The sequence below is a fragment of the Chionomys nivalis genome, chromosome 17 (genome assembly GCF_950005125.1).
Source record: "Chionomys nivalis chromosome 17, mChiNiv1.1, whole genome shotgun sequence".
NCBI lineage: Eukaryota > Metazoa > Chordata > Mammalia > Rodentia > Cricetidae > Chionomys > Chionomys nivalis.
This window is the reverse complement of record NC_080102.1, coordinates 46,460,061-46,468,899: the sequence shown is the minus strand read 5'-3', so window position 1 is coordinate 46,468,899 and position 8,839 is coordinate 46,460,061. Positions and strand designations below refer to the sequence as shown.

The following is an 8,839-nucleotide window of genomic DNA, read 5'->3' as shown; positions in this document are numbered from 1 at the left end:
TACTCCCAGATTGTTGATCCAAGCAACTTTAGAATATCATACTTAAAATTAAACTTTTGAATTAAATTCTCAAGTGAAGTAAGGAGACAGGGACAGAACAACCCTACCCTATTTCTGTGGCGTGACTGGAGCAGTAATTGTGAGATTGTTTTCCATCTCAAATCCAAGACAAAGATTTCCGTGCTCATTATTGACCATTCTCCTTCAACCTTTTTTTCTGTCAATAAATCTCATCAGACTAGGCTTTCCCAAAAGTCTCAGGTCTGTCCTGTACAGTGTATCCTTGTCATAACTAAAGAGGTTTTGGCCATTCATACCCAATGCTGCAATTCCTTCAGCCTTGCAAAGGCTCTTTGGTCCTGGACCTATGCTGACACATATACATACTTCATATATTTCATATACACTTTATATGTTTCTGAGATGAGTTTGCTCTGTGGCTCACTTTGTTTTAAACTACTTCAGAGATTCTGAAAATTGCCCCTAGCAATGGTTCCTCAAGTGAGACTACCAGTTTGCTGGAAACATTTGCTATTTGATTTGATGGCTCCATAAGAAAGTTATGCTTTCTTCACAAGTAAAAGAAACAGTTGCTTTAATATTAAAGTTATATATGAAATCATCGGGTATGTGGGCACCCACTCCTTTGCCATCATGCCGAGCCTGCTGAAGGGTTGTCATGAGCAAGACCCACCCTCCCCAACTGAAGAAATTTATGAACCAGAAGTTATCATTGAAATTAAAAGGTGGCAGACATGGATAAGGAATACCACAAGACTTTGCTTCCTTTATGAATCTTGTGATTTGTGTGTGTAGATGGCCAATAGTAGGCCACAAAATAACACTAGAGTGCTGGTCATAAGAGAAAACAGCATCATCATATTAGAAGCCTTGGAAAGAGTCTAAACCAGGGCTATTCAGTCAAGAAGTCCACGACCCTCCCGCAAAGGGCCTGTTTCACTATCGTGGAGAACTGGGTCATGAACATTTTCATATAAAACTTTTTGATAAATTTTTGTGATACTCAAAAAAATATCAGATGTGCAATAAATAATTCTTTGGAAATTAAAGACAAAAGTCAAGTTGACTAAGTTGTAGAGCTCCTGAATTTAGACATTTTCCTTCACTACATTAGTTGTATTTTTGAAATAAAAGGAAAAACCAGGAGCAAAAGCAGGGCTGAAAGTATTAACCAGTGGTAAAGCCCTTGCCCAGAGTGTGCAAGGCTCTGACTTCCATGTGAATGACTCCATACTAGTTCCTGGAACAGAATGGCAGTGTTGACTTCCAGAAGATTTTATTGCTTCCTCTAAAGAAATGAAAAATGTTTTCAATGCTTCCTTTAATAATCAAGTTGGAAATAAAATATTCTGACTCAAAACGCAGCACTTGCCACCTTTTAGCTATAAAACACGGTTGAGAAGAGAGTTCACTCTAATGTAGGAAGGATCATGTCACGGTCATGCTGTCTGGCTTCAGACTGATTACACCAAGCAATACAATCTGCTTGTTAGTGATGACAAACAATGGTTAAAAGAAAGCTTTTGTCAACAAATGGTGCTGGCAGAACTGGTTGTAAGCCTGTAGAAGAATGAAAATAGATCCATATCTATCGCCATGCACAAAACTCAAGTCCAAATGGATTAAAGACCTCAATATCAGTCTGAACACACTGAACCTGATAGAAGAGAAAGTAGGAAGTACTCTACAACATATGGACACAGGAGACCTCTTCCTACGTACAACCCCAGCAGCACAGACATTAAGGGCATCATTGAATAAATGGGACCTTCTGAAACTGAGAAGCTTCTGTAAAGCAAAGGACACTGTCACTAAGACAAAAAGGCAACCCACTGACTGGGAGAAGATCTTCACCAACCCTGCAACAGACAAAGGTCTGATCTCCAAAATATATAAAGAACTCAAGAAACTAGACTTCAAAATGCTAATTAACCCAATTAAAAAAATGGGGCACTGAAGTGAACAGAGAATTCTCAACAGAAGAAGTTCAAATGGCCAAAAGACACTTAAGGTCATGCTCAACCTCCTTAGCGATAAGGGAAATGCAAATTAAAACAACTTTGAAATACCATCTTACACCTGTCAGAATGGCTAAAATCAAAAACACCAATGATAACCTTTGCTGGAGAGGTTGTGGAGTAAGGGGCACACTCATCCATTGCTGGTGGGAATGCAAACTTGTGCAACCACTTTGGAAATCAGTGTGGCGATTTCTCAGGAAATTTGGGATCAACCTACCCCAAGATCCAGTAATACCACTCTTGGGAATATACCCAAGAGATGCCCTATCATATATCAAAAGTATTTGTTCAACTATGTTCATAGCAGCATTGCTTATAATAGCCAGAATCTGGAAACAACCTAGATGCCCTTCAATGGAAGAATGGATGAAGTGTGGAATATATACATATTAGAGTACTACTCAGTGGTAAAAAACAATGACATCATGAATTTTGCATGCAAATGGATGGAAATAGAAAACACTATCCTGAGTGAGGTATCCCAGACCCAAAAAGAGGAACATGGGATGTACTCACTCATAATTGGTTTCTAGCCATAAATAAAGGACATTGAGTATATAATTTGTGATCCTAGAGAAGCTAAATAAGAAGGTGAACCCAAAGAAAAACCGTATAGTCATCTGCCTGGGTAGGGGAAGTAGACAAGATTGCCGGGCAAAAACTGGGAACTTGCAGGTGAGGTGGCATGGGGCTAAGGGGAAATGGGGTGAGAAACGTGAGAAGGGGAGGATGGGGAGAGTTTGGGGGAATGGGATGGTTGGGATATAGGAAGGGTGGATACGGGAGCAGAGAAATATATATCCTAATTAAGGGTAGGGTTGGCAAGAGACTTGACTCTAGAGGGGCTCGCAGGTGTCCAGGGAGATGTCCCCAGCTGGTACCTTGGGCAACTGAGGAGAGGGAACCTGAAATGACCCTATCCTATACTGATGAATATCTTGCATACCACCTTAGAACCTTCATCTGGCGATGGATCGAGATAGAGACAGAGACCCAATTTGGAGCAACGGACTGAGCTCTTAAGGTCCAAATGAGCAGAAGGAGGGAGAACATGAGCAAGGAAGTCAGGACCACGAGGGGTGCACCCACCCACTGTGACAGTGGAACTGATCTATTGGGAGCCCACCAAGGCCAACTGGACTGGGACTGAATAAGCATGGGTTGAAACTGGACTCTCTGAACAAGGCGGACAATGAAGGCTGATGAGAAGCCAAGGACAATGGCACTAGGTTTCAATCCTAATACATGAACTGGCTTTGCGGGAGCCTAGCCTGTTTGGATGCTCACCTTCCTGGACCTAGACAGAAGTGGGAGGACCTTGGTCTTCCCGCAGGGCAGGGAATTTGGACTGCTCTTCGGTATAGAGAGGGAGGGGGAATGGAGTGGGGGGAGGGGAAGAGGAGTGAGGAGAGGGGGAGGTGAGGGGAGGGGCAATGTGTGGGAGGAGGGGGAGGGAAATGGGAAACGGGGAGGAGGCGGAAATTTTAATTAAAAAAGAATAAAATAAATTTTAAAAAAGCTTTTGTATATTTAATGGTCTTCATTTTAAGCACTCAGTTACAATTTGATATTTGGACTTCTTAAAACCAAATGTGTCCAAGAAGGAGCTGGAAAAGGGTCCCTCTGTATTGATATTTTGTTTGTGCTTTATCAAATAAAGCTTGCCTGAAAATCAGAGTGCAGCCAGCGCTAAACCACTAGATTTTGGGAGACAGAGGCAGATGGATCTCTATTAGTTCAAGACCACTCTGGTCTACACGAGACTGGTGCAGTATAAAAGAAACAGGACTCATACAAAGGTGATCCCAGCATTTAGGATCCCATGCCTTTAATCCTAGCACTAGGGAAGTGGAGACAGGAGTGATACAGCTCCGGTGGAAAAAATAATCTAAGAGGGAGAAGAGAGGTTAATGGAGTCTGCAGTCTGAGGTTTGGGGGAAACAGTTGCAGTCTGAAGCTGTCAGTAAGAGGACGCAGTCTGAGGAGGCCATCTGTCATCCTTAGAGGTAAAAGGTCCCTCTACTGGCTGTCTACTCTGCTTCTCTGATCTCTCATTTTTCACCCCCTAATATCTGATTCCGTGTTTTTATTAAGAACAATTAGAATTCGCGCTACATCCCTCTAAACCCAGTATTATACTTATACATCTACATGATTTTCCGTGTGTTGCTTTATCTTGGAGCTGAAATTACTGGTGCTTTTTGCATTTTTGTTCCAATTTTAAATTTAGTTTTTATTTTCTGTATATTGTACAGTAAGTATTATGTTAGTTGTTTAAGTAACTAGAGGCTTTTATAAACCCATATAGCTTGAAGCTTTCTCCCATTTTTCTTATGTGGCATACCCGACACAGAAACCTGCCGGCACAGATTATTTTGTTATATTAATCAAAAATGAGAGTGGCAATACAGTGAGTCAAGAGCGCTTTTAGGCGCAGTCTAAATTACATGCACAAGTTCTGAGTGTTCATTATCTAAAATGTCGAAGATCAGAAGGATCTCAGACTTCAGAGTTTTATCAGACTCTGAAATATTTGCATCTACACAGGGAGGTAATTAGGGAATGGAACCCAAATCTAAACATGACACTCATATATATATATATATATATATATATATATATATCCCATAGCCTCAAGGATATTCTATGTAATATTTTCAGTAATTTTGTACATGAATCTAAGTTTCATGATGTACAATTTTTCCACTGGGATCGTCACTCTGGCACCCAGAAAGTTTCAAGTTTGGGAGCATTTTGAATTTTAGATTTGCATTTAGGGATCCTTTACTTGTATCAGGTCTACGATCATCACCAAGATACTAATGGACTTGAGGGAAGAGAGGAGAACATTACTGAACTCAAAGTCAGATGGACCCACTTGAAATCTTAGTCTACTGCTTAGCTCTTCCATGTTTGCCTGGGACCAAAGTGTACCAAACAATCCAGTGTGCTCTCCCCCTCTGAGTTCTTCAGATGTTGTTTGTGTAACACATTTAGAACTCAATCCAGTATTTGCCTTTTGTTTTCCATATTGTTAGACCACCTTTTCTGAAGACTACATAGACAAAGCAAGGTCTAGATAACATTAGGCATGAGCTGCCAACACGATGCTGTGCGCAGAGCTGGCCAGTTCCATTGATACAAGCGTGAGAAGACAGTGCTTTCACAATGGAGTTTGTTCGGTTAATTGTTGGGGTTTTTTTTTATTTTTTTTATTTTTTATTTTTTTTATTCTTAAAGATTTCTGCCTCTTCCCCGCCACTGTCTCCCACTTTCCTCCCCCTCCCCTGATCAAGTCCCCCTCCCTTGTCAGCCCAAAGAGCAATCAGGGTTCCCTGCCCTGTGGGAAGTCTAAGGACCACCCACCTCCATCCAGGTCTAGTAAGGTGAGCATCCAAACTGCCTAGGCTCCCACAAAGCCAGTACGTGCAGTAGGATCAAAAACCCGTTGCCATTGTTCATGAGTTCTCAGTAGTCCTCATTGTCCGCTATGTTCAGCGAGTCCGGTTTTATCCCATGCTTTTTCAGACCTGGGCCAGCATTGTTTGTAATAGCCAGAACCTGGAAACAACCTAGATGCCCTTCAATGGAAGAATGGATGAAGAAAGTATGGAATTTATACATATTAGAGTGTTCGGTTAATTGTTATGCTCAAATCCGCGAAGTCCCCCAAAAGCCAACAAGGAGACCGAGATCCCTTATGTAAAAGCAGAGAGCCTTTATTTTATGCAAGTTTGCAAACTCAGTCTCTCCGCATGTCCAACATATTGGAATAAACGGAGAGCCCTGAGCTCGATTAGAGTTGAGTTTTATAGTAGTAGAGGTGGGAGTGAGGAGTTTCTGAGGTTCAGGACCTCTGATCGGCTGACATTTGTCTAGGGGTGTCCTGGTGAGTGTGTGCTGGCAGGTGATCCTATCTACAGTGGTTGGAATAGTAGGCATTTCCTTTGGATGGTGTGTTCTTGGGTGGTGCTCAGGTAATGTTAGTTTATGGTCCTTTCTGCAACCAGGTATTGCTTCAGGGTAAACTACTGAGACTCAGGCATCCATTTAAACTTATTGATGTCTGAGTTCTACTCTGGCAGGTGATAATGGTTGGAAGTAAAGAACTTCCTTTTGGTCATCTGTTTCTAATGAGTTCCTCGTGGCTGGCTCCTACATTAATCATGGGAGATTCAACTTCCTCACCTGAATCAATTTTTTCAATCATCTGTCACAGCATGTTTGACAATGATTCTGATGTACATGATCCATTGTTATTTACAAAAATTATTGAAGGGCTCTAGCAAGTCGCAGCATGGCAAACATGGTGCCAGCAGCTTTTGCCCTTTCCCTCTCCCTTGCTAAAACCATTATATTCCATAAAGCTAACCACGGTCTCTCAGAAAAACACAGAGATGGGGAAAGAGAACTGGAACAACCCGTGTTCATTCTCTGGGAGGGTTGCAGTTTTAAATAGCCAATGGGAGTGATCTTGACCCTCCCTGGGGAGGGGTCACCACTTGGCAGGCTTTCTTGGAGGTGGGGTCTGGACTGTGGCAACTCCCAGCAGAGAGGGCTTAGAACTTTCCACCAAACATTTCAGACTACTTGTATATATGGATGCCAGGGAGCTGGGGTGATGCTTCCAACCAAACACTGATCACCAAGGTTCAGCAATCAAAATTAATTATTTTGACTAACCTAATTAAAAACCCAAATCATATTACCAACAAACCCAGCTCGTTCTTACATGGACCTTTTTTCCCTATAAAATTAACACCTTGCAAAGCTATTTGCTGCTGTTTCTGCCTGATTCTGGTTCAGTCACCTTGTCTCTTTGCCTTTCTTAATAAAGAATCTCTTTGTATTTGATTTGTAGTTGGAAATTTGTAGTTGGTGTTTGAGTCTGGTCTGTACCCAATCCAGGGTCCAGAAGGGACTACCACACCGTGCATGGGTCCCTCCAATTATGTTTTTATCTGATTGTGTGCACATTGCTTAATTAAACATGGGATGTTTTATTTAGAGAGTGTATATGAAAATCAAAACTACTAACCTCCAAAATACACAAAGAACTCAAGAAATTGGTCATCAAAAAAACAAATAATCTTATAAAAATGGGGTACAGACCTAAACAGAGAACTCTCAACAGAGGAATCTAAAATGGCTGAAAGACACTTAAGGAAATGCTCAACATCCTTAGCCATAACAAATCAAATCGAAACAACTTAGCAAATCAAAACATCTCTGAGATTCCATTTTACACCTGTCAGAATGGCCAAGATCAAAAACACTGATAACACTCAGACCCAAAAAGACAATTATCACATGTACTCACTCATAAATGGTTTCTAAACATAAAGCAAAAAAAAAAAACCACACAAATCACAATCCCAGAGAACATAGACAACAATGAGGACACTAAGATAGACATACATGAATCTAATCTACATGGGAAGTAGAAAAAGACAAGATCTCCTGAGTAAATTGGGAGCATGGGGACCTTGGAAGAGGGCTGAAGGGGAGGGGGGAGGCAGGGAGGGGAGAAGAGAAAAATGTAGAGCTCAATAAAAATCAATTAAAAAAAACACTGATGACAACTTATGATGAAGAGAATGTGGGGTAAAGGGAACACATTGCTGGTGGGAGGCAAACTGGTACAGCCCTTTGGATATCAGTTTGGCAATTTCTCAGAAAATTATGAAACAACCTACCTCAAGACACAGCAATACCACTTTTGAGTATATACCCAAAGGATACTCAATAGTACCACAAGGACATGTACTCAGCTATATTTATAGCAACATTGTTTGTCATAGCCAGAACCTGGAAGCAACATAAATGCCCCTCAGCCAGAGAATGGATAAGGAAAATGTGATACATTTACACAATAAAGTACTACACAGCACCAAAAAAAATGACATCTTGAAATTTTCAGGCAAATGGATGGATCTAGAAAACATCATATTGAGTGAGGTAACCCAGACCCAGAAAGACAAGGTAAAAGAAGAGAGAAGAGAAAGGGAGGGGAGGGGAGAAAAAAAATATATCAATAAAAACAAAAAATGTTTTAAAAAGAAAACCAAAATTAAAAGATAAATTTAAAACAGGTTTTCTTGAGATTTGTTTTGAATAATATGGGGTCATTAAAATACTCTGTTTTAAAAAACAAGGAGGACTGGGAGATAGAGTGCTTGTGTGAAGCCCAGTTGTGATACTAGGTTCACATACCAATATCACGAAAAGGGGTGGGGTGGAATGGTTCCATGGCTAAAAGCACCTGTCTGACAAGCCCAATGACATGAATTTGATCCCCAGAAATCACACAGTAGAAAGAATCAACTCATGAAAGTTGTCCTTTGACCACCATGTGTATATACTCATGTGCACATGCATGATGCATTTATTTGCATACACACACACAATTAATTTTTAAAGAAGATGATGATGATGATTTCCATGGTAAAATAAGAGTAAAAATTGTTTGGTATTTAAGCAATTCTTGGGGATGCTCATTGAAACACTGAGTAAATGAGCTGAATTTTGACTGGTGTAGTATTAGCCAACAAAATTATTTTGTTGTGAAACATTTACTCTCATCTATCAAACTTACTTTAGGAAATGCAGATTGTGAAACTCATAATTACATTCCCTCTTTCTTAAAGATCACACCAAGTATTACACTTTGTTATCAAATTACTACCATATGGTTTAGGGTTCATTAAAGCAAATTAGCATCCTAAATTTGTTGTGTCTACAGTTCTCCTTTGAGGTTGGTTGTGCAAGTCATCCTAACCTTCAGCATCTAGAGAACC

General features: G+C 40.5%; 1 pseudogene; it reads left to right on the top strand.

Moving 5' to 3' along the window:
* The first annotated feature begins 679 nt into the window (after positions 1-679).
* Positions 680-906, top strand: LOC130889178 (small nuclear ribonucleoprotein G-like; annotated as a pseudogene).
* The last annotated feature ends 7,933 nt before the right edge of the window (positions 907-8,839 follow it).